Source organism: Piliocolobus tephrosceles, chromosome 15 (genome assembly GCF_002776525.5).
Source record: "Piliocolobus tephrosceles isolate RC106 chromosome 15, ASM277652v3, whole genome shotgun sequence".
NCBI lineage: Eukaryota > Metazoa > Chordata > Mammalia > Primates > Cercopithecidae > Piliocolobus > Piliocolobus tephrosceles.
The window spans coordinates 77689725-77711781 of record NC_045448.1 but is presented as its reverse complement, the minus strand read 5'-3'; the positions used below and the strand labels follow the sequence as shown (position 1 = coordinate 77711781).

The 22057-nt window shown below is 36.1% G+C and overlaps 1 protein-coding gene and 1 pseudogene across 4 annotated transcripts in view; one reads left to right on the top strand and one right to left on the bottom strand.

Annotated features, from left to right (window-relative positions):
* The window catches only part of LRRTM4 (leucine rich repeat transmembrane neuronal 4), a 774590-nt gene that overhangs the window by 486133 nt on the left and 266400 nt on the right, over positions 1-22057 (top strand). The window lies entirely within an intron of this gene.
* LOC111523433 lies at positions 1615-3751 on the bottom strand (annotated as a pseudogene). The gene has a single exon (XR_002725523.2). The product of XR_002725523.2 is annotated as an ELAV-like protein 1 pseudogene (transcript).

Here is a 22057-nt window from a genome sequence, read left to right as displayed (position 1 = left end):
TGTAGTAACATCCACATCACTATGGGAATACCACGTCTTAATTAATTAAAAATCCAAACAAATTCTTGGATAGTAAGATACTGTAACACTGTAGAGAGGTATGGTTGAAGTCTGGAATCTGAAAACCATTAGGCTGCTCCTCAGAGCTTAATAAAATCTAATTCTAAGGGGATAAAGTTTCAAAAACCCTCGATGATTGTTAGATGCCATTGTAGTATGTATTTAGTAGCTAGGGAACATTTTTAAAAACGAAAATCAACTCACATGCTCTCCAACAGGTAAATTACTAAACAAATTGTGGTGCGTTCATAACCTAAAGTGTACTCAGAAATGAAGGGGTGGCCTGCCCCTCCACACCTGTGGGTGCTTCTCGTTAGGTGGGTGGGACGAGAGACTTGAGAAAAGGAATAAAGACACAGAGACAAAGTATAGAGAAAGAAAAGCGGGACCCAGGGGACCAGTGCTGTGTTTTCAGAGGACCCACACTGGCACCGGCCTCTCTGTTCCCTTAGTATTTATTGATAATTATCTTTACCATCTAAAAGATAGGGGAGTAGCTAGAAAATAGGATCATTGTAGGGAGGAAATCAGTAGTAAGACATATGAACAAAAATCCTTGTAACATGAATAAGTTTAAAGGAAAATGCTGTGCCTTGAGATGCATATGCGACATCTCCATAAACCTTTCAGCAGTATTGCTCCAGCAAGCCCCCACCTTATTCCTAAAGGCGGTTTTCTCCTTACTCAGTAAACAAAGCACACAATGGGTTTTACCCAGAGATGTTCCAATCCCAGGGAGGGGCAGGATTTTTAACCATCAAGCTTCTTTCAGGTACTTGTTTAACAAAGACACATCCTGCACAGCCCAATATCCTTTTAACCTTAAATCACCTTCGCACATGTCTCTTGCAAGGACAAAGTTGGGGGTAGGGTCACAGATTAACAGCATCTCAAATACAGAACTAAATGGAGTCTCTTATGTCTACTTCCTTCTATATAGACACAGTAATAGGCTGATCTCTTTCTTTTCCCCACAAGAAATAAAAGGGACTATTGATGCATGCAACAGGCTAGATGTCCAGAGAATTGTACTGAGTGAAAAAAGTCAATTCCAAAAAGTTACTGATTGTATAATTTGATATTTATAAAATTATTGAAATAACAAAACTATAACACCTTACATCATTTTTATTTCCTGGGTTTATATTAAAAGAAAAGCAAAATACTATTTTAATTTAAAAAGTGAAATAGCAAAATTATAGAAATGATAAACACGTAATGTTGCCTGAGGTTATGAAGGTGTGGGGAATGTGAGAAAAGTAACTGTGGCTGTAAAAGGGAAACAGGAAGGACCTTCGTAGTGATGGACATGCTGCTTCTTGACTATACCAATGTCAACAGCCAGGTTATAATTTTTTTTTTTTTCGAGCAAAACAAAATCAAATTTAATGGTCTTAAATGCAAAAGTAAAAACAAACAAAAAAACACAAAAAAGCAAAAGAAAATTAACAGAACAACCCAAAATGTCAAGGCGGTTATGAAGAGAACTTTGAGGGTTAATCTTTACAGATCAAAGGTTTTGGTTAATAGATAACTGGCAAGAAGTAAGTACTTTTCTGCTGAGTGTTCATACAAAAGCAAAATTCCAAAACAAAATCCGACTAAAATAAAAAAAGGTCTAAGCGCTCACGAGAAGGGATGCGAGAAATACAATGCTCAAATGTTTCTGTGTTATTAAAAAACAGAGCTATCTTACGCCTCCAAGCTATGTTAAATGCTCTGGAAAACGGGAGAAATTATCGTGAACAACAGTATGCAATGTGTGGGGCGCTGTGCATGCAATGTGTGGACAGAAACTCGGGGCGTCAGAGTAGCAACACATCTTCAGGCGTGCCTGGAGCTTAGATCTAACTCTGGAATATACTGGAGTTTCCCTGAAACTCTTTGGTCCATTCCCATTGGTGCCTGGGCTTACGAAACAAGTTTGTGTCCTTCTCTGGGTGGCCCGCCCGGCATGCGGCCCCCGGCCCCAGTGGTGACCCACGCTGGACGGGCCCACCGCCATTCCCAGGACCACTTGGCAGAGCCCCGGACTGAGTGAGCAGGAGGTGGCAACGGGACCTGCCTGGAAAAGGAACTTCCTGTCAACCAAAGCATACATCGCTTACAATGTTGAAGCAGTTGAGAAAACGCACACTCAGCATCTGTCTAACATCTTTAGATTAAAAACTAAAACTAAAAGGTGATTTTTTTTTGCTACCCAGTCTGTGGAGACATTGAATGAAACGCGTGTTAGACAGTCTTAGAGGTTAAAGCATGCTTCAGGTTCACCACCATCCAGAGGGACTGGTTAGTCAATGCAGTTCTACTTAGATTTCTGTTTAATATATATCTTAAAGGAAATAACTTTCGAAACTTAAGATTGGTCTAACATTGTGGGATTTCAAACATTTGAACATGTCGGTTGCATCCCAGAGTATAAAAACCTTCTCACTTCTCATTCAGACAAAGACAAACACTTGTGAAAATTGGCACAAAATGAGTTGTACACTAACAAGAAAAGTTTCAATTCCTTCACTCTTAATTATCTATTCCGTACAAAAAAAAAAAAAAAAAAAAAAAGCATGAGCGAGTTATTTGTGGGACTTGTTGGTTTTGAAGGAAACCTGTAAGATCTTGTCCCCCAGGCAGTAGCCGTTCAGGCTGGCTATGGCCATCGCAGCTTCTTCATAGTTTGTCATGGTCACAAAGCCAAACCCTTTGCACTTATTGGTGTTGAAGTCGCGGATCACTTTCACATTGGTGACGGCGCCAAAGGGCCCAAACATCTGCCAGAGGATCCCCTCATCCGCGTCCTGCCCCAGGTTGTAGATGAAAATGCACCAGCCGGAGGAGGCGTTTCCGGGCACGTTGACGCCAGAGAGACCGCTCATGTGATGGACGCCCATGGGGAAGAGCCTGAATATCTGCGCCTGGTGGTGAACGGGGCCTCTGAACCATCCCGCTGGCGAGTGGTACAGCTGCGAGAGGAGTGCCACGTTTTTGTTCTGGTTGGGGTTGGCTGCAAACTTCACTGTGATGGGCTCAGAGGAACCTGGGGGTTTATGACCATTGAAACTGGTAATTGCCTCTTCTGCCTCCGACCGTTTGTCAAACCGGATAAACGCCACCCGTCTGGACAAACCTGTGGTGTGATCCACGAGGACTCGCGAGTTGATGATCCGCCCAAACCGAGAGAACATGTCCTCTACGTCCTTCTGGGTCATGGTCCGAGGGAGCCCGCTGATGTACAAGTTGGCATCTTTGATGACCTCTGAGCTCGGGCGAGCATACGACACCTTAATGGTTTTTGACTGGAGCCTCAAGCCGTTCAGCGTGTTGATTGCTCTCTGTGCATCCTTTGCGGTCACGTAGTTCACAAAGCCATAGCCCAAGCTGTGTCCTGCTACTTTATCCCGAATGAGTTTTACAGATTCCACTTCGCCGATGCTGCTGAATAGGCTGCGCAGCTCATCTTGGGTCATGTTCTGAGGGAGGTAGTTGACGATCAAATTCGTTCTCCCAATGTCACCCCTGCAGTCTTCGGCCATGTGGTCTTCATAACCATTAGACATTGTATTTTTAAAAAATCTGGACGCGGGCGGGCGGGCCCGGGGCTGCTCCGGGGCGGGCGGCAGGAGGCTGCGGCGCGGCGCTAACGGCTCCGCTCGGCCTCGGTAGCGGTGGCGGCGGTGGGGGCGACGGCGACGGCGGCAGCCCAGGTTATAATTTTATCTGTAGTTTCGCAAGATATTATCATTGGGGGAACCTGAGTAAATATATACAGGATTTCTTTTTTTTTCTTAGAACTATATGTGAATCCGAACATCACACACTGGGGCCTGTCGTGGGGTAGGGGGAGAGGGGAAGGATAGCATTAGGAGATATACCTAATGTAAATGACGAGTTAATGGGTGCAGCACACCAACATGACACATGTATACATATGTAACAAATCTGCACATTGTGCACATGTATCCTAGAACTTAAAGTATAATAAAAATAAATAAATACATAAATAAATATAAAAGATTACTTTTTAAAAGCCTAGTTAATCACATTTGCAGAATGAGAGGAAACCAATTCATTTTCTTGAGAACTAGTAAATAATGTGAAAATATCTTGCCTTTATCCTGGGTTTTATATATGAGCTGTAACACTGGGTAAACTAATAGTAGATAAATGAAAGCTTCTCTTTATAGAATAATTTCTAAGAATAAGTGAAAAGACTATTAGAATGTCATAATTTTGCAACCCTCAAAAAATTACTGAATATAGGCACTAAATTTCAGTGATTGCAAACATCACCAAAAGATAAACAGGCAGACGTGATACACTTCCTGCAGAAAGAAAACATCTACAGCCCAACCAAAGTGATCAAACCTCAATCAAAACAAGCCTCTGGATTTAGTTGCCTATTTTCAGGAAATACAGGAGACAAAGGAATATGTAACACTGCACCATGATTATGAAATCAACAAACTCCTGACTGTGAGAAATCCAGATTTCCCCAGAGCTTCTGGCCGTAAATAGTAAGAAAATAGAAGATGGAGAGAAAATCTGCAGATTGAACAGAAACTTAAAAGGCATCATGTTTTTAAAAACTGAACAAGATTAAACATTCCTATGTCTAGGAATGTACACATTGATATTAAAGCTAGAAAAACATAGAAGAAACGGATTGCAATAAATGTCAAAAGAGCAATTTAATCTTACAGGGAAGGAGGAAGTTGTGATTGAATTGAGACACTTGGACAAGACTTCTGGAAAGCTGGCAAAATTCTGATTCACGGCTTGGCTTGTGGTGACAAGGATTTTACCTTATAATATTTCACTAAGTTCTGCATATCTTTTCTGTAGTTTATTAAAATTTAAACAATTTAAAATGGATTCTATAATGAAAATTTTCCAAATTTTGAAAATGCTTTGAAATCCTGACTTTACACATCACTATTTTCAGATAAAAATATTAATATAATTATTTGCCATAACAGAACCTTTGCAGGTTTTCTTCCGGTATTTGACTATCAATAATAAAGGTATACTAAGCATACTTTTATATTAAAAAATCTTGAAATCTTGATTGTATTATAGTTTCAGCCTCAGATATTCTGGTCCTTTGCTTACAGCTCCCAAAGTAAGGAAAATATAAAACTATTATGATCTGAACATCTGCAGTGTAAGTCTTTATTTAACATTTAAGTAATCCATCTCCTCCTTTATAAGTTAATTATTTTTATTAGTTCATTTAATAAGACATTATTAAATTTTAGGAGACAAACAAGAAGCCAGATACATAGTGTAAAACAAAACAGCCCTATTGATATTAGAAATTAACTGAAGTATAAATGAAAATTACAAATCTTAGCTCTATGTTGACTTTTGTATGGCATAGATTATTATCACACTTCACTACAAATATGGAGAATTATAATCTAAACTAAGAGCCCCAAGGAGAGATGTTTGAAGATTTGTGGTGGAAGAATTTTTAAAATAATGTTTTAGAAATATCTCCTCCTTCAATACAATTTATATTCGGTACACAGGGAACGGTGATTTAATTTGTCAATATTATTTACAGCTCCATGGCCAATATTGTATACAATATTAATATATTAAGAGTAAAAAAACTAATTATGCATTTATTGCTTACATAATTATGAGCTAATTATACTACTAATGGAAAATGTCTTTCATTGCTGTTAGACTTTGATAAAGATTTTTAAAATAATCTTTACTTGGCATTTAGTGTGCTATAAATGTCTTCATAAATATGAATTCAATGCTTTCTTGAGAGAGCCCATTTAAAATAATAAATGCATGTGACAATGATCTTGTTTAGAAAATATGAGTTTTAAATGCTGAATAGATTACAATCTATATTGGCTCCTTGGAATTATTTTTCTCTCTTTGTAGCTGAAGTTTGAAGCCATTCCTCCCAAGAAACATTATTTCTGCTGTTTTTCAGCTATTTTTCAACTTTAAAACATCAGATTACAATTGATTGTGATTGTCCCAAAAGGTATTTCTTTCTTATCACCTGTGTGCTGTTCTATTGGGAGTTAAAACACAGTTATTAAATATAAAATGTGTCACGGTTAGATCACTCTTACTTAGCACAATTAGTAGAACCATGTTGTATGGTATAATAGGCAATTAGATCCCAGCAAGGAAGAAACCTTGCACATTACAAACTCCCATGAAATCAACATGGCACAACTGGTGGTAAAACGAATCAGCATTTCCAAACATATCATTATTGAAACATAATTACTATAAATGCTGTTTATAAATGAGAAAAAGTTTAAAAGAATTAAACAGGTAAGTCTTAAAGAAGATCCTAATGCAGCCTTTTAGCACATACCGAGGAATAGCACTGGGGTTTATGACTATAAAACATAAATTAATGATCCTTCTTTGCAAAAACTGAACACCTCTTAGAAAAAACTGGATTAAAATTGAATAAAACGGATCCCAATTAGTGTGGCTGTTTTTTCATCTATTCAATTATTTATTTATTCAATTATTTATTTATTGAAAAATATATTGAACTTCTACTTTGTGCCAATTTCTGCTCTAACACATGGCAATGTGAACAAAACTAAGTTGGTATTATCATGAACCTCATAAATCTAGTGGAAGGAGAAAGATAATAAGTGATAAAATGGATATATAATAGTCCAGTGGTAAATGCTGTGAAGAAAACAAACAAACAAAAACTTAACGAGGAAATAGAATAGACTTGGAGTTGTTATTTTATTTGAGATGATTAGACTAACCTCTCTGAAAAAAATGAAAATTGAGCAAGGATTTGAAGTAAAAGTGTTACTTACGTAACAACTTGAGGGAACTGCTTCAGAGGAAGGGAATGGTTAAGTATGAAGGCCCTGCAGTTTCTAAAGTTTCACTGTGCTTCCTGTGTGGGAAAATTACTGCAGAGCCGGGTGGAAAGCACAAGGATAGAAGTAGAGAGGCTGATTAGGAGCAGAATACAAAATTCCAGGCCCAAGTTAACGGTGGTTGCTATGGAGGAGGCGAACAGAGATCAGATTCTTAATATCTTTAAAAAGTGTTTTGATTTGCTAAGAAATGCGATGCAAGGCATAGAAGAAAGAGGAGTTGACAGTCATGTTAGGGTTAGGGGTCTGAAAGATTTGAGATGCTGAACTGCTATAGACAAGAAGGGAGAGAAGATAGATATTCAGGAAGACATGTCAAGTAGGCAGATAAGCATATCTCTAAATTTACTTCTTATAAGTATAATCCACGAATTAATTTACATACACATAGCGCTTTCTCTCCCTCTGTCACACACACACACACACACACACACACACACAGAATTAGAGATCACATGGTGTTCATTATTGACTGCAGACATTCATTTGAGTGTCATCAGACATAGATGACATTTAAAACCATGTGACTGCATGTGATCACTGACATAGATAAGCCCTGAAAAGCGATCTTAGGACTAAATAAACCTTGAGACTCTCTAGTATATCCCACTCCCCAAGTAATCCATAATCTACAATTTTTCCTAATTGTTCCAGTTATTTCACTAGAACAATGTGTATTTTTAGCCATGTGGAAAAATTAGGGAATAACTAATAAACAGCCCTAGGATAATCATGATCTACTTAGAAAAGAAAGTTACATTCCACCTCAGATGTTATGGTAAAATAAACCTTGTGTAGATTACATAATGAAGTAAAGACATAAAGCCACAGGACAGCTAAAGGAAACTATTTATTTGGTCTAAAATTTGTGAAAGCATGTGAATGTCCATTCTTAATGAAAAAAGAAATGATAAATTAATGCATAGTACACTTAGCTACACAAAATTTTTTAAAAACAAATATTTGGCATGTAAACAAACAATATAATAGTTAAAATAAATGGCAAATGTAGAAATATATATTTTGCTATTTAAGTAACAGAAAAATAATATCTGTACATGTATGTTCTACATCAGATATTAAAATTGTACTTACAAACTTGAGTAACTTCTCCAATTAAGATATGGGAAAAGACTATTGACAGTTTATTCAAAAGAAAAAAATAAATCCCACTGTCCAGTGAATCTCTTAAAATATTTACATAAATAGCTATTAACACGTTGCAAATTAAGAGAGACACTCCCAAGTAACAATATTAGAACCTGAAGAGTGTTTGAGCTTTGATGGGGTAGAAAGAACAGTTACTTCAAAATATTGCCAACAGAAATACATGTTGATACAAATTTTGTGACAGATTATTTGGCATTACTTATTAAAACTTTAAAGATTGCCAATAGTCTTTAGCAAGCAATCATCTTTTGGGACATTACTTGAAGGAAATAATACGTCTTTTTTATGGTGGTATTTGACTCATCTAAGTTTATTTTCGTAAAGAATTGAATTGTTCTTTATCAAGGAGTTGTTATCCTTACTTTTGATTTATCAAGGAGTCATTATTTTGGTTGTTATCCTTACTTTTGAAAAAATGTTTTAAAGGGTAGATTCAGATTATTTTCCTTTTTCATCCTCTATAAATTTTGGAAGTATAAATCCTGTTTGAAGTATTTATATTCACTATCTTTAAGGTTTTACAAAATTAGATTTAAATTCTAAACATTGTAATAGAAAGCACACCTCCTTACTGTCAATAAATATTTACCATTTTTGTTTTTGAGATGAAGCCTCACTCTGTCACCCAGGTTGGAGTGCAGTGGCGCGATCTCAGCTCACTGCAACCTCCACCTCTCAGTTCAACCAATTCTCCTGCCTCAGCCTCCCAAGTAGCTGGGACTACAGGCACATGTCACCACGCCCAGATAATTTTTGTTTGTATTTTTAGTAGAGACAGGGTTTCACTATGTTAGCCAGGATGGTCTCGATCTCCTGACCTCGTGATCCACCCTCCTTGGCCTCCCAAAGTGCTGGGATTACAGGTGTGAGCCACTGCGCCCAGCCTATGTACATTTTTATCACTTCATTTTTATTGTTAAATCTGTGACAATTGGACCTTCTGTAAAAGTGTTTATTGTTTCACATTAAATTTTCTAATGAGACAAAATTTTTAAAAGAAGTTTAAATCATAATTGTGTTTTGAACATTCTATGGGCTGACTACTAGACCTTTTACACTATAACACTATAGCTCTTGAATTATTTGTTTTAATCCTCTTATTTTATTTAATGTGTTTTAATTTCCCCCTGAATCCCTAGGATTTTGGTCACCACTGAAATCTGTCAGACTGTAAGGACTCTGCTTCACTGTCATTGGTATCCTTTTCTGAAGTGTCACGGTAGATGATGATTCCTTTTTTACAAAACAAATCTTTGTTCTGCTCGAGAATGTTTCTTGTTATTATATCTTTGTTTATTGCTTAGCATTTATTCCCTCTCTTCAGAAATTCTAATCACCATATATTAGATTTCTGTTTTCTTTATTATCAAATAATCTCTTTTAGAGTTTTCATTTCTGACATTTGCGTCTGTGATGGCTAATATTGAGTGTCAACCAAATATTGTTCTTGAGTGTGTCTGTGAGGGTGTTGCCAGTGTGGCTGGAATAAAGCAGGCAGAAGAAAGTGGAATGTGGCGACTTAGCTGAGTTTTCCGGTTTTCATCTTTCTCCCGTGCTGGATGCTTCCTACTCTCGAACATCAGACTCCAGGTTCTTCAGCCTTTCGACTCTTGGACTTACACCAGTGGTTTGCCGGGGGCTCTTGGGCCCTCAGACACAGACTGAAGGCTGCACTGTCTGTTTCCCTCCTTTTGAGGTTTTGGGACGCGGACTGGCTCCTTTGCTCCACAGCTTGCAGATGGCCTGCTGGGGGACTTCACCTTGTGATCCTGTGAGTCAATACTAATGAACTCCCATTCACATATACATCTATCCTATTATTTCTGTCCCTTTAGAGAACCTTCACTAATACAACTGGCGTTATCAAACTTGTCTACTACCTCATAGATTCTGCTCTCCTCAGAGGTGACTCATTTTATTGCTAATGAATATTTTAATTCTATGGTTTTCGTCCTGCATTTTAAACTTCTCCTATATCATCATCCTCTTTTTATTGTGCTTATTTCTGTCTGCCTTATTTTAATCATCATTGGAATCATTTTTGTTCCATCTTTGATATTTTTCTTTCTTTTCAGAATGGATGTTTTCTTTATTCTCGTTGAAATTACAGATATAATTATTGGCAGTATAGTTCCTTCTATCCTCTTCCAATCTCATCTCACAGAATCCAGTTTTCAAGTGAGATTTTTGAAATTTAGTCATGAGTAGTCCCTTTTTATATCTTTATACTCTCTTGGGATTTTCCAGAAGTGTGTTAATGAAGTGAGGAAGGTTAGAAAGTTGATCTCAACTCAACATTTTTCCTGGAAATCCTCTGATTAATGTTTTTAAGTGGTTTCTGACACTTGATTTCCATTCATGCTTTTGGCTTCTGATGTTCTATTTCTGTATTGTTGAACACTAGCCAACTTTCCTAATCTATGTACCTTTCATTACTCCATGAGTCATAATGCTACGTTCTGATACATCTTCCTACTTCAGAACTTGCTTTGGACTTTAGATTTGAGTGTTTGCATTTAATGTTTCCAGCTGAATGCTAAGGTCTTTGAACTAACACTCCTTTTGTCCATATAGAGCCTAACAGAGATGGCACCATAAATAATTACTTATATATTTTTAATTTGAGCAAAGCCTCATCAAAACTGGCATGTCTGTAGAGTGACAAATCATGAGTTAGTTTTGCGTATTTTTAAATTATTACAAGTTTGTAGGGTTTTCTTAAAAATTTGTAAACAAATACTAGATAAGAGAGAAAGTTAGAAGTGTCACCATTAATTCTGTTGATAATTTTCATTCTGGCTTTGAGAAGTATTGCTGTTTCTCAAATGGGTCTGTAATTAACCTACTCTTCTGAATATTGAATATATAATATGTTAAAATCAACCTGGTATAAATTGTGCAAACATGTTACAATTAATGTAATGCTCATTGTGGTTCAAATGTCTTGATATTTGTAATATTTTCTTTCCATGTTATTTAAAAGCCAAACAGTCAATAAAAGATTAACTAGATGAAATGATCCTTTCAGCAATTCACTACTAACTACAATTGTTTAGCAGGCTGTTAGTGATTCAGAAGGCACATTATGCATTTAGAGCTGATAGTATACTGGTACACTGGTAGGATTGAGTAGTCATGCCATTTGTTAAGATATTAAAATACTTCTATACCAATTGGTAAATAGTTTCCCCCATAAGACCCCTGAGTGGCTACTCACTCATTCTATTGCAGCCACCTGGCTATTGGGATTAGGAGAACTTTAATGCTTCTAAAACCTTTTAATCACTGAAGCATGCACATACTGAAAATTAATTTTGGCATGCTGTGACTATTCATTCTACTACATAGGCTGTTTAAAAAAGCATTTATGACTTCTTTTGTTATTTAATTCCTCTCCTCTACCTTTAAAATCTTTAAAAAATAATCCTCAGATTAAAGCATCTATTTCTCCATTACAAATTGAATCTTTCTCTTATGTAGCACTTTCTCTGGTATGAAGAGGAATGTGAATAAAAACTAGTAATCTAACATTGAGTCAGAAAAGGAGATTTACATCTAGTGGTGGAAATAGTCCATAAATCGTGTAAAAGAGAAGGCAAGGAAAGAGGGGCATTGGGGAGGTGTGGGTTGTGGGCACTGTAGGGATTATTGTAATCTCAGTGGGTTATTTTAATATAGCAGGTATCAAAAGACCAAGGTAGTGGAAGAAGCAACTCTAATTCTATTCCAGATTTCTAATGGGAAATGGTGATTTTCTTTGCTTGGCCTTAATTAAGTTGTACCATATATTTTCCTTCAAAATAACATTTCCTGGAACATCTTACTAGATATTCATAGACACATTTAATACTTGTTTGCATTATGTTTATCAATATTGCAGTCTTCTTTTGAATACATGTATATTCCTACAGTCTAACATTGTGGGTTCCCCAAATACCTAGTTTTATTTTAGACAAGTTTTAAAACAACTTTTATGTGAATATGTTTGTGTATGTGTATAATATGCAAACAGAGTACAGATAATACTCATTCAGAATTTTACTTCTTCTATGACAACAAACTGCCTTTTAGGTTTTATAGAAGGATTTACATATATAATAATTAAATATGGTATAATAATTAAAATGGAGTCTGATACCAAAATTTTAGAAATAGGTAATTCACTTACTATTATTCTTGTTGTAAATATGCAATAGAATTTAAAATGTTGATAAAACTCACTTATTGTGATAATTTAATTTTTTTGTTAGTGCATATGTGGAACAACCACTCCCATGATCATTGTATGAGTTAAAAAACAAGCATTTAGGATTTGGCAGCATGTACTTGATTCATGAGCTCTACCTTCCAAGTTACACAAGAATTTTAACTTTTCTGAGCTTCATTTCTTTTATCTGTTGAGTTAGGAAAATATAATATCTAGCTTCTGGGGTTTTCATGAGGATTGATTGAGATGATGCATGTAAAGTGCTTCAAATGGCCCCTGGAACATAAATGCTAGCTATTATTTTCCTCACTGTAATAATTCAGAATATTTTTTCTTGTAATGCTAATTACTATAAAGTATTCCAAAGAATGTGCTCTGGTGTCATTTAGTCCCTAGTAAAATTACTTACCCAAGGCAAAGAAAATAAAATTTTGTTTTAGTCAATGTTTATAATGTGTGACTTTACTTTAGAGCTATGAATTCATTGTTCTCCCACTGCACACGCTTTATTTTGATTCAAGTAAGAAACATGTACAATTGTGCCCCAAGACTTGTTTATTTAGAAAGATAATTTATCAATATTTTTGAGGAGTGGTCATTGACTTCAATCTCTTTGAAATACTGACTGAACTAGGATCTCCTACTGAGTATACGTGGAAATAACTGCTGATAAAATGGCATTTAATATGAAGAACAAAAAGATTTAAAAAAATCATACAACTTGTGTAGTCAGTAGGGTGGAGTAGAGGTGGCTAAAAATTAATAATAGTGCTTCTCTCTAAGCCAACAGTCTTCTTGATTCTCCATTTTTGTTTTTGTCATCACTGCTTCTACCAGCCTGGTCCTTTTTCTTTAGTCACTTTCTAAGCTATTGTACAACTGAGAGGAGAGAACAGAATATTGATATTATTTATTTATATTATGGTTATTGAGAAGAAAGGAACACAGATCAAGACTGTTAATAAGAGAAAGAAGACTGAAGAGGACTAAGAATCTTTGCCATTTCTAAGAACTGTGTTGCAGGAAACCAGAAGAGGTTAATGCCCACCCACCAGGGAGCAGGGACAAGAATTATCTTACATCTTAGCATATGCAAGACCTCCTCTAAGGTCTTTTCTGTGTTCATTAGGAATAGAAGGACCTAGTGCTATTCAAGTAGGAAAGATCAGATATTATGATAAACAGCAAAAGAGGGTATCTAGATTTTGTAGTCATGAATCAACCTTTTTCAAAGAGATTATTTGAAAGGATTATCAACAGCCTGTATTTGAAAGAGCTCACCGTATTTTTCCAGCTAAATATTTGCGATCTCTTGATGTGTCATGAGTTTTACCTGGAAACTAAAGCATTACAGATCCTATTAAGTTATGATTCTTAACTTTTAGAACGAGTGATATAAATTCCCACTAGTTATGAAGGTGCTGATTTTTGTCACAATTCAAAGTATGAAAATATAAATGCTTTGACTTTTTGAAAGTCTTAAAATTACAAAGATATAGATCAAGAATCTTTTTCACTGTATTTGAAACAAAAAAACTAATAATTTATCAAATTGTTAACTATTGGAAATATTTTGAAAATATTATCTGCCTACATTATGAATTAAGAAGTGTACTATATTTCGAACAAGATATAATCCTTATTGGCTTTCCAGATATCCTTAGAGAAATAGTGTACTAGATTCTGTGTTTGAAATGTGTTTCCAATAATAGAATTGCTACTATATACTTTTACAAGCATATTCAATTTGAGAGCATTTTATATTTTCAGAGTGTTTCATACATGTAATTTCATTCAATTCTGAAATTGGAAAAGTGTTAAGTGAGTAAAATAAATTTTATTATCCCTAAGAAAAAAATACTATAAAAACAAAAAGAGAAGAGATTATAAGGCTTCCTGTGGTTTTCTAATTCATTAGTAACAAAAATGTGATATTTTTCCCCTTTTCTTTCTGTTTTTTTTTCTTTTTCTTTAGAACTTGCATTTTCTTATTTTTTTTTTTGTAATTATAGACCCTTTGCAGCCAATGACATGCATGTATGAGGTAAGATGCTGGAATATTATTCAGCCATAATACAGAATGAAATTCTGCCATTTGCAACAATATTGATGAATTTGAAGGCTATTATACTAAGGGAAATAAGCCAGACACAGAAGGACAAATACTATATGATCTCACTTACATCTGGAATCTAAAAAGTCAAACTTACAGAAACAGAGAGTAGAACAGTGGTTACCATGGTGATATGGTTTGGCTCTATGTCCCCACCCAAATCTCATTTTGAATTGTATTCCCATAATTACCATGTGTTGTGGGAGGGACCAGAGGAATAATTTGAATCACAGGGGTGGTATCTCCAATACTGTTCTCGTGGTAGTGAATAAGTCTCATGAGATCTGATGGTTTTATCAGGGGTTTCCCCTTTTGCTTTTCCCTCATTTTCTCTTACCACTGCCATGTAAAAAGCACTTTTGCACCCCCATCATGATTCTGAGGCCTCCCCAGCCATGTGGAACTGTAAGTCCAATTAACCTTTTTTTTCCTTCCCCGTCTTGGGTACATCTTTATCAGCAGCATGAAAACAGACTAAAACAGTAAATTGGTACCAGTAGAGTGGGGAATTGCTGAAAAGATACTTGAAAATGTGGAGTGACTTTGGAACTGGGTAACAGGCAGAGTTTGGAACAGTTTGGAGGGCTGAAAAGAAGACAGGAAGATATGGTAAAGTTTGGAACTCCCTAGAGACTTGTTGAGTGGCTTTGACCAAAATGCTGATAATGATATGGACAATTAAATCCAGGTTGAGGTGGCCTCAAATGAAGATGAGAAACTTGTTGGAACATGAAGCAAAGGTGACTCTTGTTATGTTTTACCAAAGAGACAGGCAGCATTGTGCCCCTGACCTAGATATTTGTGGAACTTTGAATCTGAGGGAGATGATTCGGGGTACCTGGCAGAAGACATTTCTAAGCAGCAAAGCATTCAAGAGGTTACTTAGGTGCTGTTAAAGACATTCAATTTTAAAAGGGAAGCAGAGCATAAAAGTTGAGAAAATTTGCAGCCTGACAATGAGGTAGAAAAGAAAATTCCATTTTCTGAGGAAAAATTCAAGCTGGCTGCAGATATCTGCATAAGTAACACAGTGCCGAATGTTAATCCCCAAGACAATGGGAAAAATGTCTCCAGGGCATCAAGAGACCTTTGTGGCAGCCTCTCCCATCACAGACCCAGAGGTCTAGAAGGAAAACATGGTTTCGTGGGCAGGGGCCAGGGTCCCTCTGCTGTGTGCAGTCTAGGGACATGGTGCCCTGCATCTCAGCCGCTCCAGCCTTGGCTGAAAGGGGCCAACATAGAGCTTGGTCTGTGACTTCAAAGGGTGCAAACTCCAAGCCCTGGTGGCTTCCACATGTTGTTGAGCCTGGCAGGTACACAGAGGTCAAGAATTGGGATTTGGGAACCTCCACCTAGATTTCAGATGATGTATGGAAATGCCTGGATGCCCAGGCAGAAGTTTGCTGCAGGGCGGGGACTCTCATGCAGAACTTTTGCTAGGGCAGTGCAGAAGGCAAATGTGGGATTGGAGCCCTCACACAGAGTCCCTATGAGGGCATTGCCTAGTGGAGCTGTGAGAAGAGGGCCACCATCCTCCAGAACCCAGAATGGTAGATCCAACTACAGCTTGCAATGTGTGCCTTGAAAAGCCACAGACACTCAATGCCAGCCCATAAAAGCAGCCAGGATGGAGACTGTACCCTGCAAAGCCACAGGGGCAGAGCTGTCCAAGACCATAGGAACCCATCTCTTACATCAGCATGACCTGGTTGTGAAACCTGCAGTCAAAGGATATAATTTTGGAGCTTTAATATTTGATTGCCCTGCTGGATTTCAAATTTGCATGGTGCCTGTAGCCCCTTTTGTTTGGACAATTTCTCCCATTTGAAATGGCCATATTTACCTAATACCTGTACCTCCACTGTATCTAGGAAGTAATTAGCTTGCTTTTAATTTTACAGGCTCATAGGTGGAAGGGACTTGCCTTGTCTCAGATGAAACTTTCAACTGTGGACTTTTGGGTTAATGCTGAAATTAGTTAAGATTTTGGGGGACTGATGGGAAGGCATTATTGGTTTTGAAATGTGAGGACTTGAGATTTGGAGGGGTAGAGGAAAGAATAATATGGTTTGACTCTGTGTCCCCACCCAAATCTCATTTTGATTTATACTCCCATAATTCACACGTGTTGTAGGAGGGACCTGGTGGGAGATAATTTGAATCATGGAGGCGGTTTTACTCATACTGTTCTCATGGTAGTGAATAAGTCTCAAGAGATCTGATGGTTTTATCTGGGGTTTTCTCTTTTGCATCTTCCTCATTTTCTCTTGCTGCCCCCATGTAACAAGTACTTTCACCTCCAGCCATGATTCTGAGGCCTCCCCAGCCGTGTGGAATTGTAAGTCCAATTAAACCTCTTTTTCTTCCCAGTCTTAAGTATGTCTTTATCAGCAGCATGAAATGGACTAATACACGTGGTCTTGGAGATGGAGGAAAAGGGGAGATGTTGATTAAAGGGTACAAACTTTCAGTTGTAAGATGAACAAATTCCAGGGATCTAAGATACAGCATGAGTGGTGATAGAAACCATAATTAATTTGGGTGTGGCAATCATTAAACAATGTATGTGAATATGAAATCATCGTGTTGTACACCTTGAATATATATTAAAAATTTATGACATTAGTAATTGCATTATCTATTGCTAAATAACCACTTTCAAAATTTAGAGGCTCCAAACAAAAAAACACATTTTTTTTGATGTTTTGGATGAAACTTTCTTTTGCTAACCTCACTAAGGTATCCTCATACAGTTCGTTCAGCTGGCAGTCTGGTTAAAGACTGGATCTGGTTGGGATAACTGGAGATCTTTCTCTATGTGATCTTTCACACATAGTACAAATGATGTGATGTTTTCTTCACAGAACACCGACTGACAAGCCTAGACGTATAATAACTTATGTTTTTGCTTGTATCATGTGTGTTGATGTCCCTTTGACCAAAATATGTCACATGGGCAAGTCCAGAGTCAATTTGAAAAGGCATTATCTTTATGTCTTAATGTGTAGATGACAGAAGTCAGTCATTGCAGCCCATTAATGTAACACTTCATCCTGGTGTGCTCTCTGGCTCCAATGGTGCATGTCCCTCCTCTATCTGTAAAATATAGTTATGCTCTCTCTGCACCCCCAACATCTCACAAGTTCCTAGCATTCGTCTTGAAGTTCATGGTCTTGTTATCTGTATCAGTTCTCACTATAGATAAGGCTTCTTGCCTGCAGTTTGGTTCCTATTGTTCCAGGGACTCACGAACTACAAAAGCGAGTTATATGCCTTCATGCTCCCAGCATATAATGGTGAGACACATACAGGATAACTGTGATAGAAACTTCCATTCAAAAATTCAAAACTTGAAAGTCAATCACCAGTCCATAATAATTCTGAAAATAGTTTGGTATATTTTCTCAGTACTCCCCAATCCATGGATATAAGATGATCCTTGGTTAAAGTCTACTTCTGTTCCCTGGACATGCAATTCTCAGGTTCTTTGTTGTTGTTGATGTCACTCATGGCTCTACACTGTGAGATACCATTTCTTTTCTATAATAAATGACCAGTATTTGAGGCAGAGTATCTACTCAACCTTCTCAGGCTGCCTCGTTGTCATAGAAAATTGCATATATAGAGATATTTTTTTCATTTTGAACTACCTCTGACCTTTTTGTTTGATATGTTACTACTCCCTTAAAAACATTGAGAGTGTGTAATTTGTGTTTATATCATGCCCCAAATGTCATATCTCTGATTTTTAAAAAATAGATTATTCTGTTGAATTTTGGTAGAGGGTTAGAGAGACAACACATTTACGATTCTTAGAAAAGTTTTTGTGTAGCTGATGGGGACTACTAGGTAGTCTTTCTAAAGTAAGACTAAATCTTTCTAAAGTATTAGGTTGGTGCAAAGGTTACTGTGGTTTTTGCCAATACTTCTAATGTCAAAAACCACAATTACTTTTGCACCAACCTAATATTAACAGAGGATCATACAACTACCCTAGATTTAATTCTTATTGTGAGGCCATTTCTTACTTTGAGAATCTTTTGCTAGCTGGAGAGACTAGAGAAAAATTAAGTTTTTATTTTTTATTTTTTTCCAAACCAAAAGAGTTCTGTGTCCTCTATATTTTTTATTAATACTACCTGTAAACTGAAAATTTCTACCTTTCTTCATCTTTCTCTTCCTGTACCTTATTACATACAGCAAAAAGAAGCACATTTTTAATATCTATCCTAGACATGTCCTTAGATTCGTAAGTTCATTAAGTATATTTTATGTTTTCCAAATAACCTAGGACATAAATTTTCCAACAGTTTTGCTGTCAAAAAACACAGATCACCATTTTATTCAGCCTCTAATAATAATTTGTGTGCTTCCTTTCGAGCTTCCACTAACATTTTGTTTGCCATTATTTCAACCTTCACCCACAGCCTCTTTGCCATTTTTCTAACCTTTTCCCATTACCCAGTACTAAAGCCAGTGCTACACGTTTTAAAGTTTTTATTATATTGGAGCCTCACTTTTGATAAAAATTTTCTGGTTCAGTCATCTATTGCTACATAATAAGTATCATTAATGTCATAATATGTTATTATAACCAAGTTTAGTCTCTCTTAAAATGGGTTAGGATATATCTGAAACAAGAAATTGGCTTTATCTGCAACTGATTTAATTTTTTTACTTGGTTAGCAGTGTTACTAATACTAGCTAACCATTTTAAGCAATTACTGTGTGCCAGGTATTGTGCTAAGGATTTAAATTTATTTCCTCATTGTATCTTCACAATAGCTCCTTCAATGAGATTTATAGTATTATTTCACTGGTGTAGTCACTGAGGCTTAGAAAAGGTTTATAGCCATCCTGAGGTCACATAGAAAGTTAGAAATTTGTGATTAAAAACTCATGATTCTGACTAAAGAGATAGTACTCTTAGATACTACACAATGTTGCATAACTGGCATCAAGGCCTTCCAGGGCTTAACAATGGCAAGGGATATCAATAAACAGGGTCAATACACTCTGTCTTCTTCTTCTTTTTTTTTTTTTAAGACCAGTGACAAGCTTAGTATCCAATAGTATGTTCTTGAATAAATCTCATTTTGTAAAACTCAGTACTATCCATTTGTTAGTGTAGCTATATTCTGACTCTCTATAACAAGTCTAAAAATTGAGCTTCCATATTTCATTCAAGAAGTTTTTCACATAGCACTGTGAAATGTACAGCAGATTGGGGCCTTCCAATGTGTGAGATTTGAGACTCGAGATTCAAATTCACTACATTTATGTTACAAGATATTTCATTTTTTTTTCTTCAGAAACTGAGGTAGTGGGCTAAATGAAAATAATCAGAATTTAAAATATTTAACGAAATTATGCATTACCACATTCAAACACAAAAGCATTGTACAATTAAACTAAAATACTTCTGTACCTTAAAGTCTGCTAGAACTTGCTTTCATGAAAGAAAAATAATAATGTGACATACCAATTGTTTATGTGCAAGTTACACTTTTTGAACTTCATCAGAGGACTTAAACTTTTCAAGGGCTTTAAACTTTAACAATTATGTTTTCCTCTTTAGTTAGAAAGTTTTCTGAGTTGTGGTAAGTCTTCAGCTGTACTTCTAAACTATTAATAATTCAAAATTTAACTCCAGGAAAGAATGATGTTTATATTTCTTATCATAATGAAAATCTAATGATTCTCAAAATTGGCCTGGTTGCTGATGTTATCACCAGAAATGGAAACGGTTGGTGTCTGCCTTCTGCTCAGAGAGATGCTGTAGAAGTCTGAGTCAATAGCCATCATGCGTTCATCCATCCATACACAGCAGTCTAGCACAAAATGTTATCCAGACACGGATATGATATGGCAGCTACAGGGTTTGTTCTCTGAAAGGATGTAAATGAGAAAACCCCAGCCATTGGCAAACAAAAGAACCCTTAGGGGTTCTTATGGTATCAAAGAGGTCTTTATTCCCTGACTGTTCTCTTTTCGCCTGCTCACAGTCAGAAAAAGAGCAAAGACAAAAAAAACAAAAGCAATCAAGAGCTCAGAACTATATGGTTAAGTGAAATGCACTTTTGAACAAAACAAAACAAAAAATGTCTTTCTTTGGGGGACCTATTTGTCCTCACACAACAGAAATTAAATGTTTGAAATTGAAACTAGATTTCAAAAACATCAAAAGGAAAAAAATAGTACTTTCAATTCTTTCTTACACTAAACAATTTGTATACCACATCTATAAAGAAGTCAAGTATATATTGATCTAAACATGCATATAGATGGACCAGATATTTAGATTTACCTTATATATAAAATATATTTAAGTATTATGTCGTTATGATTATTTGTTCACATCTTATCTCATTTGTACTAATACTTCCTGTTTTAAAGAAAGACATTTTCTAATATATAATTTTTGGGTGACTATGCAAACTTGCTAAATATAAGTAGATTGAGTTTTCATAGTCTAGAAATTTATAAAAAGCTAAATTAATCAACTAACGTTAGGAGACAATTCACATAGTCATTCCTAAAATTGTTGTTTTTATTCCCCTCTCCTATTTATTTTTCTTTTAGATATTGTAATGACTACCCCAGGTTGTGAGTATAGGAGGAGGAGAGGAGTTATTTATACAGAAAATGTATTTGATTTAAGTACTCCATGTCTAGGAGTGATCAAACTGTCCTTACGAGTAGGAAACTTCTCTGCAGATGGTACACAAACACATGGGAGATGTGGCCACTACTTTCATTTAGCTCCAGCAAAGGTTCTTTTTACTTGTATTTACCAGCCCTTAGGAGGTACAGATAATGGAGGGGATATTTGAGGCAGGAAAGATTCTTTTATATTTTTCTTACAAGTAAAAAGAAAAGATAAATGGAAAAGGAGATGTATAAGGCCCATAAGGATGGCATTTGTTCTATAAAAGGAGTTTTCAGGATATAATTATTTTATCAGATTATTTACAAGCAGATTTAGTAAAATGGGCTTTAGTTTAAATGTGACTCTTAGAGAATATATACATTACTTAAAGTGATAAGATGGTAGAACAAAAGGAGGTCAGGCCTTAGTTAAAATGTCATTACCACCTTGGATATGACACTTTATCTCTGTGGCCTTGATGTCCTCATCTATGTTGATGTTTAACCTAGAGAATTCTTTCTGATGACACTTAAGGGTTATCAAACAATGAGCAAAGTGCATGAAACCAGGTGTTGCTTCTTTTCCCTCAGTCCTTTAAAATGAATAACACCCAATATATTTTAGCTGGGTGTAATTGAAAGGGAAGCATGGAATATTCACAGCTTGCTACTATGAAATAAAGAAAACAAGATATGACCCTAACTACAGGCAAATAGAGTGCTGCTACATGTTTCTTTGCTGGCTACCTCCCTTATTTAAAAAAAAAAAAAAAAAGTCAATAAAGTATCATTTCAAATATCCAATTGGCCTTGCTTCCTAATCAGTTTCTGCAGCCAGAGGCAGCAAATGTTCAACAAGGCAATAGGTGAGAATGCAAAGTTCCCAGAAATAGAAAGTGTAATTCTAATATGTAATTCACTAGAGGAAACACTTCAAGGCCTCCATTTATCATTTCTGAGTGGGGGCCTCTACTGGGGAAA